The sequence below is a fragment of the Zingiber officinale genome, chromosome 2A, assembly GCF_018446385.1.
Source record: "Zingiber officinale cultivar Zhangliang chromosome 2A, Zo_v1.1, whole genome shotgun sequence".
Lineage (NCBI taxonomy): Eukaryota > Viridiplantae > Streptophyta > Magnoliopsida > Zingiberales > Zingiberaceae > Zingiber > Zingiber officinale.
In genome coordinates, this window is record NC_055988.1 from 122,439,232 (window position 1) to 122,454,275 (window position 15,044).

The 15,044-nt window shown below is 41.9% G+C and overlaps 1 long non-coding RNA gene across 3 annotated transcripts; it reads right to left on the reverse strand.

Annotated features, from left to right (window-relative positions):
- Positions 1-1,549: 1,549 nt before the first annotated feature.
- LOC122042146 lies at positions 1,550-8,640 on the reverse strand. 3 transcript variants are annotated; one of them, XR_006129171.1, is made up of 4 exons: positions 8,110-8,640; positions 7,954-8,009; positions 1,818-1,925; positions 1,550-1,745 (listed from the first exon to the last, which is right to left on the reverse strand). It is a non-coding gene; the product is annotated as an uncharacterized LOC122042146 (long non-coding RNA). The 3 variants fall into 3 exon arrangements; XR_006129169.1 differs by lacking the exons at positions 1,550-1,745; positions 1,818-1,925 and adding an exon at positions 6,150-6,448 and having other exon boundaries at positions 7,950-8,009; positions 8,110-8,639; XR_006129170.1 differs by lacking the exons at positions 1,550-1,745; positions 1,818-1,925 and adding an exon at positions 6,151-6,445 and having other exon boundaries at positions 8,110-8,639.
- Positions 8,641-15,044: the final 6,404 nt, after the last annotated feature.

Consider the following 15,044-nt stretch of genomic DNA (forward strand, 5'->3'; position numbering starts at 1 on the left):
GTTACAAAATACTTTGTCAAACGAATCTTGCAAACTTGAAACATGTTTGAAAGATCTTTTACCAAATATTTCGTCAAAAGAATTTTCTACATGTTTAATATTATTTACTTTAAATCTAAAAAAGTGTGATTTAAGAAGTTATGATATATTGAAATGGAAATTTAAAACTTTCTGATAAAAGTATTAGAATAAAATAAATAAATAAATGCATAGAAATTTTTTTTTTTAATATTATCAATTTTCTTAAATTTTCTTGCATAAAATTTTGGGCTTAGAAAATTTTTTTTATGGTGAAAACTTAGAAATTTTCTTTGATATTTTGAGATCGTTGTTGTGAAAATTATTGTAAATTTTCAAAGTTCTCAAAATTTGCTAAAAAAAAGGTCTTAATGATTTGGAATTTTTTTTTTTTTACCTAGAAATTTTTCCTTACTTAGAAATATTTTTTAAAATATTTTTTTCTAAGTCTTTAACCCTTAGATTGTTTTTCTTGAAACCCCATATTTTTTGTATTCAAAGGGGGAGAAGGGAAAGTATAAGTCTAGGGGGAGGTAGATAGATTTAATTTTTTATCTTTTCTATCTTTTTGCACTTAAATTGTAAATTAAGTAATTTACTTAATTTTATTTAATGTCTATTTTAACCCTAGCTTAACTTGGGTTGATCACGCCAAAAAGGGAGAGATTGTTGGAACCCCAAGGTTGTTTTGGTGTGATCAACAAGTTAAGTTAGGTCCTGTGTATTTCTAACCTTGTGTCTAAGTGTACAGGAGCTTAGGAGCACAGGTACTCGAGCGGAAGACACAGCTAGCGAGAAGGACGGCACGTGGTGCATCCGAGAGACGAGGTGCTGTGGAAGAGTACCCCGGTGGACGAGAAGGAAGCGTGCGGTGGTTCCGAGGGATGAAAGCCGGAGCGGAAGATTGCTCGGGGAGCAAGAGACGCAGCTAGAGAGAAGGTCGGCACGGGGTGTGACCAAGGGATGAAGACTGCGGATGAGTATGCTAGTGGATGAGAAGGAAACATGCGACGATTCCGAGGGACGAGAAGCTGGAGCGGAAGGCTGCTCGAGAAGACCGGAAGTTGGGTTTGGGTGAGCCCTATTTCGGATGGCAGAGATCACCCAAGTAAGCGGATCCGGAGCGGAAGACCCGGACCGAGGCGGGAGTGAAACGGAGCAGAGGTCCCAGATAAAAAAGTCAACCAGAGTTGACTTTTAGGGTCCGGGGCGCCCGGAACCCTTCTGAGCGCCCGGACTAGCCTTTTGACCAGGATAGAGTTTTGACTCGATCTGATCATTGGGGAATAAAGTTTATCGCCCCCCAAGGCACCCGGAACCCTTCAGGGCACCCTGACCAAGGCTATAAATATAGCCTTGGTCCAGAAGCTTTCACAACAAACTCTGAAAATTGTAATTCCAACGCTTGTAAGCTTTAGTCTAGAATTGAGCTTTTGTTTTCTGCACTTCGACGCTGTACGAGGCTTCTCCGCCTGAAGGAGTTTTTAGTGAGCTTAATCTTCCTTGGATTAACAACCACATCGGTTGTAACCAAGTAAATCCTTTTGCCTCACTTTTTCTTTATGCTTTTCATTTACTGCTTTACTTTATTTATACAAGTGTTAGCTTAAAGAGTTCGAGGAAGGGTTGTTGCTTTGTTTTTTTATTTTTGCAGGACTATCCAACAACCCCCCTTCCAGTCGGCTGCAAAGGTCCTACAAGACCAACAACGGCACTAACAAAAATACCTGCAATCACCAAACTTGACTCCTAAATTCACATCGACTTGTTGAAAAGCAAAATACACAAAATCAACATACCACCCAAACAATAACAAACCCAAACAGAAAACGATCCTCGAGTGTGATGTGGGAAGTGGGACTGGCAGCCGACATCCCTCCAAGCATCCATTAATCATCTACTGCTACCTGACGAAAGAAAAAGAAATTTGCGAGGTGGTGAGTATTTGAACTCAGCGGGTAAAGGTGAGATAGTGCATGAACAAAATAAATAAATGGAGAATGCCAAAAGGAATACAGTCTCATAAGAAGAATAGCAGATACTAAAACGAAACCATAATAAAAACTCATACCTGAAACCATATCCTAGGCGCGTAATAGAAGGTCAGAAGTGGTACTAATCTCCTACAGTACTACTCATAACTACAAAGGTAATAAGCAAAGTATATACAAATTTCCAATGAATAAACCAATGTCTAAACATCTACAATGAGAGTATGTCTCAACATAAGTAAGCATATCAGCATATGTGAACAACAGCAGTAAGTAAGCAATAACAGCATAAGCTAGCAACAGCAGCAAAAGTAGCAACAACAACATCAACAGATATAATGATAACAGCGTATGCACGGATGGTCACCCCGCCCACCTCTCCGCACCATGACCCATGTATGGTCGAGAGGCCGGATCGATGACAACTGTACCACCCAAAGGCCGCCACTACTCTCGAGTGACCGGATGGACAGGTGTTGAGTAGCTAACTAGCTACGCAGTGAAGGGGGTCCCCGCTGCTCGCAACTCTAGCTACCACTACCCACACGTGGTCGAGTGCGGCACGACAGGACAAGCGACATCAACTCCAGCTACCACTCTCTCGAGTGGCCGAGGATGCGGCCCTAGTCAACGACTCTCTCGACCGCAAGGGAGACTTGGTCGTTGACATGCATGTCATGATATGATGTGCCAAATGCAACAGTAATCATACAAATATAAGCAGAAAATTAGGTATGCTATATGAAGTCAACATGCTTAATATAGTACATAAATAAACAATCAAAGCATGCAAACATGGTATCTAGTATCTGGTATCCGGTATCTGCTAAATATCATATAGAAAACAATGTGAGACAGTATAGATATAGAAATGAATATCTCAAAGGTTTTGAGTGGAAGTATCAAGCACAAGAAAAGTTACAAGTGGAGTCAAGGTAATCCTTAGTAAATATAGCTCATGCACTAAGTTCAAGTAACTAAAGAATCAAGATAAGAAGTACCCACCTTTATCTGTCGATCGTGATAAATAATCTCACGTCGATATGCTCATCTCAAATCAACGTCCTGCAAATAATATGATATATGGTTTAGCTAATCACATATACAACAACTGGCTAAACCCCAAAACCCCATCCTAATTCGATTGGGTAACTATAAATCGAATACGATCCTCGATTAACCACATAAATCAGAATTAAATTGCTTTAACCCTATATTCCATAAACACTTAGATTAGGTCCAAACATGATTTACCTTTAAATCCTCATACCCATAGTTTCCAATCCAAAATCCCTAATCTAGTATCAACATGGATTCAACAATACATGCTAATATATCTAAACAAGAATAAAAACCCTACAGTCCATAGAAAACCTATTTGCGTAACATACTCATGAATCCAACAGAGATAACTCATTGGGACATCACTTACCTTGAGGTTTGGCAGCAATTCGGCAGCTCACCTCCCAACAATCCACTGTCTGAAAGCTACAAAAACATCACAACCAATTTCTTCCAAGAATAAATCCAGAATCCAACCATACAGCAAAGGATTTGCTGAAACCCTAATCCACAGTACAAAACTCACCTCATCAACCCTTTACCTCCTCACCCGTGACCTCCACAGCTTCAAGAATTGAAGTGGCAGTGATCGACAACAGGGATAACCACCAATACTTTGATCTAATGCCTTCCTCTATGTCAGAAATCCCAATGCTACAGCGATGCAGAGCTAGGGCAGAGGCAAAGATAGATCGACGTCGGCTATTAAGGCTCTTAGCTGTTAGCGATCTAGGGCAGAGACGGGAGAGAAACGCTCGGCACTGCTTGGCTAGCTCTTGTCATGGTCGGAGGTGGCAGTGGATCGAGCGGCCGGTGCTAGGGCAGAGGGAAGGCCGGAATCGGGTCCTGCGGCATCTGTGATGGCGCGAGGAAGCTCGGAGAGGGACCACTTCTCTCTCATGACCGAAGAGGGTGGATCGGTGTCGGCGATGAGAGGGTCGTCGGCGTCGATCGTGAGGAAGAGAGGGAGAAAGAGGAGTCGACGTGGGAGGGAGAGGGATTCGGCGAAGGTGATGGCTAGGGCACGAGAAGATTTAAAAAGGATAGTTTATAAGTTAGGTCTTTTAATTAAGGACTAAGTTATTTTCTCAATCAACTCCCTCATAAGGGTTATTCTAAACAGACTTTCTCATAGCCCAAGAATTGATCCCCCTAAAATACATCATACGAACTCCGATTAATTCTCAGAAAATTTCTAAAAATTCCTAAAATTTCTAATAAGATTATTTGTCAAATAACCTTATTATTTATTTATTATTTGGGCATCGTATTTTACATTCTCCCCCACTAATAAAAATTTGGTCTCCAAATTTACTTCTCACTTAGGGATCCTCATCCAAAGATGACCACCATGCAACATACTTATATATCACTCTATCCAAGTTTCATAATCTCCAACCGCAAGGGATAACTCTGTGGGTTATATGCTCATCATGCTTCCGCTACGCTTACACTGCTATCTAGCCGTCTACGAGAAAAATCCACTACCTCTAAAATTCATAATCCACTACCAACATATCCTCCAACATCTATATAGGGCGCTCAAACTATCCATCAGTCTGAGGGTAAGAATCTATACTAAAGCGAAGCTCCAAACGCAAAGTCTGCTATAATCTCGGTCAGAACCATGATGTGAAATCTCGGATCTCCATTCGATACAATATCTAGAGATATACCCTAAGGTCGGGTAATCTCTCTAAAGTAACCTTTGAACAGCAACAAGGCATTCCAATAAATTGTCATTCAGAGTTAGTTTATCTTGTTAATCTATCTGAACAGCTACCTCTATGTATGTTCCTTATTATTACCATACTTCCATCTGAATACAAGTCACTCTATTTAATATGCCAATGACATTCTTTTATACTTAACTAAACCAATGGACCTTATATAATGTGTGAATTCTCTAGTCAGCCACTATGATCTCCCATCAGAATGTATAGAACTTCACTAGGAAGATAGCAAATGATACTTACAATAATCAAAATTCTCATACTTAAGATCTCCTTAAATTCTGAGTCACATGCTTAAATGCTGACCAAACAAAGAATGTGCAGGTTACGATTAGATCTAGGCTAGCTTGATAGCATACAACCACAAGCATTTTGTTAAAGGGTGGAATGCAACAGAATAGGAAGAATGTATCACCATGTGTATCACATAAATTAAGCAGTAAGATGACAAGAATAACACCACACGGATCAAAAGTCCTGGGAGGACAATGGTAACTAAGTGGATCAGCAACCCCATGTCAGGAAAACTTATCCTAGGGATCTCTGCCCTTATGAGCATTCCAATGGGAGGTGCACAATTCTAAGCTCGACGGTTCAACTTTAATTTTGAAGTGGAAACCATAAAGGTGTGACCACTTATTTAAACATCAACAAATCCAAAAGGTAACGACATTAGAGATATACCTTACTTTCTATAGCTCGGAGATATCCTATGAAACTGCAATCCATGATCTCTACTGAGGTTTGATAGACCTAATTCCAACATGTCATATATGGTATAAACAACTAAACAAGTATAGATGGTATAACCAACTAGCCAAGTCCAAATAACAATGTGTGACAATAGTATACTAACATACCTTCTATTGCTTGGAGATATCCTGCCGCTCCCTGGTCCCAAAATCGGAATAGTCACATCGAGGAATCAAATTATAAAAAGGAAAACTGAAACACCGAAATAGGCATCGTAACACTACGCTCTGATACCACTAAATTGGTATCAGATTAACTCGACAAATCGTAAATCACAACAAGATCGAGATCCAGAATACGAAAAACAAACAAACAACGTATACCTGCTCTGATACCAAAAATTGGTATCAGATTAACTCGAATATAATCATAAATCGAAACAAGATCGAACTTGGCTCTAATACCACTAAATTGTTACGCCCCCAGAAAAGTGCCTACCGAAAAATTTCGACAGCATCTCCCCTATACCGGTGACAATCTGAGGCATATATACATACAAAATACATCTATATAACCATCAGCCCACACGGCTGGAACATACATAAAATAGAAACAACATAACACAGTTTAATATACTCAACCTACCCGGCTGGACAAAAATGAAATAAACACAACCACGCAGTTTATATCATCAGCCCACTCGGCTGGAAACATGCACAGCAGAAAACATAAAATAATACGAACGTAAGACCAACAACGGCACTAACAAAAATACCTACAATCATCAGACTTGACTCCTAAATTCACATCGACTTATTGAAAAGCAAAATACACAAAATCAACATACCACCCAAACAATAACAAACCCAAACATAAAACTATCCTCGAGTATGACGTGGGAAGTGGGATTGGCAGCCGACATCCCTCCAAGCATCCATTAATCATCTACTGCTACATGGCGAAAGAAAAAACTAATTTGAGAGGTAGTGAGTATTGGAACTCAGCGGGTAAAGGTAAGATAGTGCATGAACAAAATAAACAAATGGAGAATGCCAAAAGGAATACAGTCTCATAAGAAGAATAGCAGATACTAAAACGAAACCATAATAAAAACTCATACCTGAAACCATATCCTAGGCTAGTAATAGAAGGTCAGAAGTAGTACTAATCTGCTACAGTACTGCTCATAACTATAAAGGTAATAAGTAAGGTATATACAAATTTTCAATGAATAAACCAATGTCTAAACATCTACAATGAGAGAATGTCTCAACATAAGTAAGCATATCAGCATATGTGAACAACAGCAGTAAGTAAGCAATAACAGCATAAGCTAGCAACAGCAGCAAAAGTAGCAACAACAACATCAACAGATATAATGATAACAGCGTATGCACGGATGGTCACCCCGCCCACCTCTCTACACCATGACCCCTGTATGGTCAAGAGCTCGAATCGATGACAACTGTACCACACAAAGGCCGCCACTACTCTCGAGTGGCCGGATGAATAGGTGTTGAGTAGCTAACTAGCTATGCAGCGAAAGGGGTCCCCGCTGCTCGCAACTCCAGCTACCACTACCCACACGTGGCCGAGTGCGGTACGACAGAACAAGCGGCATCAACTCCAACTACCACTCTCTCGAGTGGCCGAGAATGCGGCCCTAGTCAATAACTCTCTCGACCGCAAGGGATACTTAGTTGTTCACATGCATGTCATGATATGATACGCCAAATGCAACAGTTATCATACAAATATAAGCAGAAAATTAGGTATGCTACATGAAGCCAACATGCTCAATATAGTACATAAATAAACAGTCAAAGCATACAAACATGGTATCTAGTATCTGGTGTCTGGCATCTGCTAAATATCATATAGACAACAAGGTGAGACTTTATAGATATAGAAATGAATATCTCAAAGGTTTTGAGTGGAAGTATCAAGCACAGGAAAAGTTACGAGTGGAGTAAAGGTAAAGCAGTCCTTATTAAAAATAGCTCATGCACTAAGTTCAAGTAACTAAAGAATCAAGATAAGAAGTACCCGTCTTTATCTGCCGATCGTGATAAATAATCTCACGTCGATATGCAAATAATATGATATATGGTTTAGCTAATCACATATACAACAACTGGCTAAACCCCAAAACTCAATCCTAATTCGATTGGGTAACTATAAATCGAATACGATCCTCGATTAACCACATAAATCAGAATTAAATTGGTTTAACCCTAATATTCCATAAACACTTAGATTAGGTCCAAACATGATTTACCTTTAAATCCTCATACCCATAATTTCCAATCCAAAATCCCTAATCTAGTATCAACATGGATTCAACAATACATGCTAATATATCTAAACAAGAATAAAAACCCTACAGTCTATAGAAAACCTATTTGTGTAACATACTCATGAATCCAACAGAAATAACTCATTGGGGCATCACTTACCTTGAGGTTTGGTAGCAATTCGGCAGCTCACCTCCCAACAATCCACTGTCCAAAAGCTACAAAAACATCACAACCAATTTCTTCCAAGAATAAATCCAGAATCCAATCATACAGCAAAGGATTTGCTGAAACCCTAATCCACAGTACAAAACTCACCTCATCAACCCTTTACCTCCTCACCCATGACCTCCTGTGACCTCCACAGCTTCAAGAATTGAAGTGGCAGTGATCGAAAATAGGGATATCCACCAATACTTTGATTTGATGCCTTCCTCTCTGTCAGAAATCCCAATGCTACGGCGATACAGAGTTAGGGTAGAGGCAAAGGTAGCTCGACGTCGGCTATTAAGGCTCGTAGCTGTCGGCGATCTAGGGCAGAGACAGGAGAGAAACGCTCGGCACTGCTTGGCTAGCTCTTGTCGTGGTCGGAGGTGGCAGTGGATCGAGCGATCGGTGCTAGGGCAGAGGGAAGGCCGAAATCTGGTACTGCGACATCTGTGATGGCGCGAGGAAGCTCGGAGAGGGACCACTTCTCACTTGTGACCGAAGAGGGCGGATCGGTGTCGGCGATGAGAGGGTCGTCGGCGTCGATCGTGCGGAAGAGAGGGAGAAAGAGGAGTCAGCGCGAGAGGGATTCGACGAAGGTGATGGCTAGGGCACGAGAAGAGTTAAAAAGGATAGTTTATAAGTTAGGTCTTTTAATTAAGGACTAAGTTATTTTCTCAATCAACTCCCTCATAAGGGATATTCTAAACAGGATTTCTCAGAGCCCAAGAATTGATCCCCCTAAAATACATCATACGAGCTCCAATTAATTCTCAGAAAATTTCTAAAAATTCCTAAAATTTCTAATAAGATTATTTGTCAAATAATCTTATTATTTAATTATTATTTGGGCACCGTATTTTACACTTATTTTTCATTCGTTATTTTTCTAAAGGTCCTCTCTATTTTATCAAGTCTTGACCTCAATACTTGATTTTATTTTCATAATTTCTCAACCTTAGATTTTTCACTAAAGCCTTGATTTTTCCTTTTCTTAGGCACATATCTAAAATCCTTAGAATTATTGCCTAATTTGTTATCTATCTTTTTAGCCTTAGATTGAGTGGTTTTCGCATGAAGAGCTACATATTTTTCCTTAATACTATCATGCTTCCTATTTTTATGGTAAATAGCATTAAAATGATATAAACTAGAATTAGCATGCTCTTTACCATTTCTAAGAGAAATTGCATCAATAAATTTTACCTTGGGTTTTCTCTTAAGAGCTCCCCCTTGACTTGTGCTTCCTCTTTTGGGCTTGACCGACTTCTTTTCCTTTGGATATTGACTTCAATAATGTCCATTTTGCTTGCAGAAAAAACACACAATGTGTTCCTTGCTCTTCTTTGTTGTGGGGCCAGTCTCCTTGGGCTTCTCCTTGCCCTTTAGTACCGATTGACTCTTTTTCTTGATAAACTTTAGGCATTTGCTCTTATAGTGCCCTTTTTCCCTACACTGAAAACATATAATATGATTTTTATTTTTAATTGAACTTGTTATACCTTCACGTGTAGGGATGACACTTGATCCTCCATTTGATTTTTCTTGATTTATGGAGGTGGTACCATCTTCTTCTTCTTCACTTAACCCAGAAGTAGAAGCCTCTCCTTCTTCTTGGTCCGGTGTCAATGAATGTCGCTCCTCCTCAATCTTAGAGGTGGAGGCTTCTTCATCTTCATCCTCTTGCCCATTAAACAAAAAGTATGCTCCCTCTTTGCCCTTTTTATTGTACTCCATTAAGAATGAAGCTTCTTAGACTTCTTCTTCCGATGTTGAGCACCTCTCAACCTGGGAGTCCTCCTTCTCTTGGTCTTGCTGCAATGAGTTACCCTCTTTGGATTTCTCTTGAGCTGGTACAGTGGAGGGTTCTTCATGAAGCTTGGCCAATTTGCTCCAAAGTTCATTTGCGTCCTTGTATTCTCTAATTTGAGTCAAAATATTGCTAGGCAATAACTTGACCAATAGCTTGGTCATTTTATCATTTGCCTCGCTCCTTTGAATTTGCTCCTTGCTCCATTTTATTTTCTTGAGAATTTTACCTTTTGAATCTTTTGGAGCTTTAAAGCCTTTCATAAGAGCAAATCATTGCTCTATCTCCATCATCAAGAAATTTTTTATTCTTGATTTCCAAAAATCGAAGCTCATCATTGTGAATGGTGGAGGTGCCCTTGTGTTGAATTCGAGTCCATCTCGGAATTTCATCTTGAAGTTGAGCTTTTGATGAAGTCTTTGACTTGATGAAATTGCTTCAACTTCTTCACCCTTTAACTTCTTACCCCCGGCGATGATTCTGATGAAGAGCGACCTTGCTCTGATACCACTTGTTAGAGTCGATTTGTGGTAGAGGGGGGTGAATAGCTCGTCGTGTGTTCGTCGTTTCTTGCTTCGTGATGACGTGCAGCGGAAAAGAACTCGAAGCAAACACTCATAATGCTAACACAAGGGATTTACTTGATATCCACCTCAAGAAGACGTGACTAATCCAAGAATCTACACACGACGCTCACTCCACTAATAAAAACACTCCTTCTCGGTAACTACTGGAGGTGGAGAAACCTCGTACAACACTCACACACCAAATACAACACAGGCAAGAAGAAAAATACAAGAATACAAAGAAAACCTTCCTCTTGCTCACTTATTGCTTGTTGATGCCTCTTGAACCTTGGAAGTGCACCTACACTTGTCTCCAAGAGCCTCCAAGAACTGGCGGTGAATGTTGTGGAAGAGCGCGTGAAGATCGGGAAGAAAGGTTGCAGTGTTTGAACACTTCATCACCTTTATATCTGTGCTTCTAGTGCTTCCAATCGATTGGGGTTCCTCCCAAATGATTTCCACGTCAGATCTCAGCAATCTTGGTCATCCAAAATCTGCATCCTGCACAACGGTCGTCTCCCAATCAATCGACTGATCGATTGGGGAGGCTTGAATGAATCGGTCGATCGATTCAGAGCGCCTCTGTGCTCTTTGGATGAAGGCTTGGATCGATCGACCGATCGATTCAAGCTTCCTCACAATCGCACGAGAAAACCAATTGTCAATCGATAGATCGATTGATTGGTGGTGCCCAATCGATCGGCTGATTGATTGGGAATGCTTCTGTGCATGAGATATAAGCTCCCAATCGATCGGCCGATCGATTGGGTTGCTGTTTATCGCAGCACTCTCCCAATCGATCGGTTGATCAATTGGGCTTCGGTTCAATCGATCAACTGATTAATTGATATCCCCTTGACTTGCCTGACTCAAGTCCAAGGTCCCCAAACCCAACATCCGGTCAACCATGATCTATTGGGATTCCTCGTACCTAGTATTCGGCCAACCTTTACCTGTTGGGACTTCTTCACCAAACATCCGGTCAACTCTTTGACCCATTTGGATTTTTCTCCTCATGCCAAGTGTCCGGTCAACCTTGACCCACTTGTGTTGGGATCTTAGATGGCTAGAGGGGGGGTGAATAGCCTCTTAAAAACTTAAACACAAATTTCTACAAAGAAACTTGTTAGCACAGCGGAATTAGGAAACTAAAACAAAGAGGAAACAAGCACACTAACACACGGATTTACGAGGTTCGGGGATAACTTGCCCCTACTCCTCGGCGTGTCCGTAAGGTGGACGACCCCTTGATCTTCGGTAGATCACACCCCGGATAAATTCCGGCTAAAGATCCTCCTTCTCGGTGGAGTAACCTCTCCACAAAGTCTCAAGAAATATATATGTTAAAGCACAAGACTTACAGAGCTCGGTGGCAAAGAAGAATGAACTAACGCTTACAACCACGCGAGGATCAGTGGAAACAGAGAACTCACAGATAGCGGTATCTCACCCGAGAGCTCAAGAACTTAGCACACCTCAACGATCAACAGAACGTTTTCTTTTTTCACTTTCTTGCTTTCTTGTTCTTCTTTCCTATCGCTTTTTACTTCTTCTTAAGCCCCTATTCTCTGCTGGTCTTACAAATCCCTCTTCCTCCTTACCTGGTTCTCTGAACTCACACCAATGAAATCACAGTCTTCACTGGTGTCTTCTAAGCTCGAACCAATCACCAGGAGTCAAGCGGATCGCAGCCAGATCACACCAGTAGCCGTTGATGCTTCAAATGCACCATGCGCCGCGAATCATAGCAGAAAGGTCATTTGTCGTATTCCTCTTATGGACTTAATTTGAAATTAGGCTTAGAATAATACCTGTGATCCTGCAAACTCAAAAGCTAACAACACAGAGGGTTATATCACATGAATCAGGCAGATCAAATGCAGTGGAGGAATCGCAGAACCAGCGAACATGTGGATCGGTCACCAGACCGATCCATGGACCGATCAGGACATATCCTGATCGGTCCACAGCTTGTCTGATCGGTCGTGGAGACCGATCAGACTGCAGGTGGATTGGTCTCCACGACCGATCCCCTGCCTTCTTCTCTCCGCCATACCATCTCCTGATCGGTCTCCAAGACCAATCAGATTGCACTCAGTGTCGTGCTCTGATCGGTCTGACCGATCGATTACTCAATGTGCTCGAGTGTTTCACGATCGGTCGGACCGATCCATGGCTTAGTTTCGGATCGGTCTGGACCGATCCAGCATCTTATGATCATTGGATCGGTCGACGACCGATCAATGTACCATCAAATAACCACTAGGCCCCTCTGACCTAATCCGGAGAACAAACTACCAAGCCCTCTCCGACTCGGGTCCAAAGAGCGAGCTCGGCCCTCTCGACCTAGTCAGGAGGCCCCTCTCCGGCCCGTCGGTCGGAGAGCGAGCCCTCTCGACCTAGTCAGGAGGCAGTTAGGCCCTCTCCGTCGAGAGAGCCGAGCCCTCTCGACCTGAGTCGGAGGCAGGCCCCTCTCGACTCGAGTCCGGAGAGAGCCAGGCCCTCTCGGCCTGAGTCAGAAGAGCTCTCTTCGACTTCGCGTGCCAAGTTTCCAACTTGGACTTTTCCCTTCCACTTGATCAACCTTGATCATTAATCAAACCGAGTTTAATTAACATCTGATACAAACTTAAATCTGTGTCAACATCAAAACAATAGCCAGGTCAGATTGTATCAACAATCTCACCCTTTTTGTTGTTTGACAACACGATTTAAGTTTAGATCAGAAATGTTCTTATTTTCATAATTTTAGGGGAATCAAGATCCTCCCCCTAAGATGGATACACCACTAAGTCAATAACGGGAATCAAGATCCTTCCCGTTATCTTTTCCCTTAAAATCAAGTCTTCATATATCTCTAAACTTAGGTATCCTCTCCCCCTTTGTCAAACACCGAAAAGGTGCAAATGAGGTGACAAAACTCAAAAGGCTCCCCCTTAACACATACTGTCTTTTTCTTAATGCACCTAGAGTTCCCTCTAAGTGTATTATATGACAGTAAGAAAGAGATAAGATACAATCAAGTCATGGCATAGGAACAGCATATTAATATGAACTGAAGCATAAGGAAAAGCAAGAAATAGACAAATGAATAGCAAAAATATATGAGTAGCATAAGTATCCAGGTCAGACAAAGATATCCAACAAATAGCATCCAAAACACAGATAGACAAAGTGACACACAGAATGTATCAATCAATGTCCTCAACACGAGGAACATCATCATCATCTGCTGGAGGCATGTAACCCTGAGGCGGCATGCTGGAGCTCAAAGGTGGATGACCCAAGAAATGCTGCGGAGGTGGGTAGTTGGCCATCCAGCCCAGAAGCAGCTGCTGCGTCACCAACTGCGATCGAAGCGGCTCTCTAGCTCAGCGATCTGCCAGCGCAGATCAGGATTGGCCTCATCAACAGCAGGAGGAGGAACAGCAACCTATCGAGGAAGTGCCCGTGGTAACTCTCCCAGACCTCTCCCATCCTTCCACCGAACAGGCCCATTCTGTCCCAAGATACCGGACTTGGAAAATGCCCGTTTCCCAAGTCGGCAATCCTGTCTGACCATCTTCACTATCCTACCCTTAGACACATCTATCAAAAGGGTCTCGAGCCAATCTGTAATTATATGCCCATAAGGCATATAAATAGTAGAGCTGCTATGCTGAGAATATGAGATGATCGAAGAATAGATGCTGGACATAATGTCAAAGTCGAGATGCCGACGCAAACCATAAAGCATCAGGCAGTGGTATGGTCGGATCTCTGCTAGAGGTTTGGATGTGATTGGAAGAAGACAGTTTGTGACTATCTTAAAAAGAATATAGTCAGGAGGAGATAGTCTCAGAGCCGCAAAAGTACGAAACTTGACATCCAACTCATCCAGTCCATCCGGTCTAGGGTGTCCAAAGAAATACTCATAGATAGTGTCAGGTGATACATCAAATGGAGGAAGTAACGGGTCTGGTAAATCAGGATAAATGGGAAAAGGATCTCCTGAACACACTCGGCAACCTAGATACCCAAAGAATTCTACGACGGAGAAATCGATAGTTCTCTTAGCGACTCTGGTTCTATAAGCACCATCACTGGTCTGATGAAGATTGTTGTAGAATTCAGATACCAGGTCATAGTTGATGTCCCTTTCTAGGTAGACTAACGAGTCAAGTTTGTAATATGCCAGGGTTTCGGATACAGAGGGACAAAACTCATCCATGTACTTTCGATCCACAGATCGACATGGGAGTAGCTTGAATGTCCTCTGTTGAAATGCTTGTTCAAACTGTCGGTTCGGGAATCTCGAAGAAGAGGAAGGTTGAGGTCGGGAGGGTGCCTGGGACTTGGATTTCTCAGCAGATGACTTAGACGTACCCTCACCGGCTGATTTCTTCCTAAATAGGTCAAAAATGAGACATGGTCGGGGCAAATGGGAGTCCACGGGAGCCACAGAGTCGAGAACCGAGACAACACACAGAGATACACTGTGAAAAGAAACTATAAAACCAAAAATGAACAGATTTCGGGGAGAAAGGAAGTTACCTGGGCGCCATTTGAGGCTTTCGGAGAAGATGGAGAGAAGAGTCGGGACTGAGGAGTGGTTCGGCTAGGGTTTTCGGCGTGAAATGAGAGGACGAAGGATTGGGGGAAGATAAAGAGGATGATCAGATCATAAGATC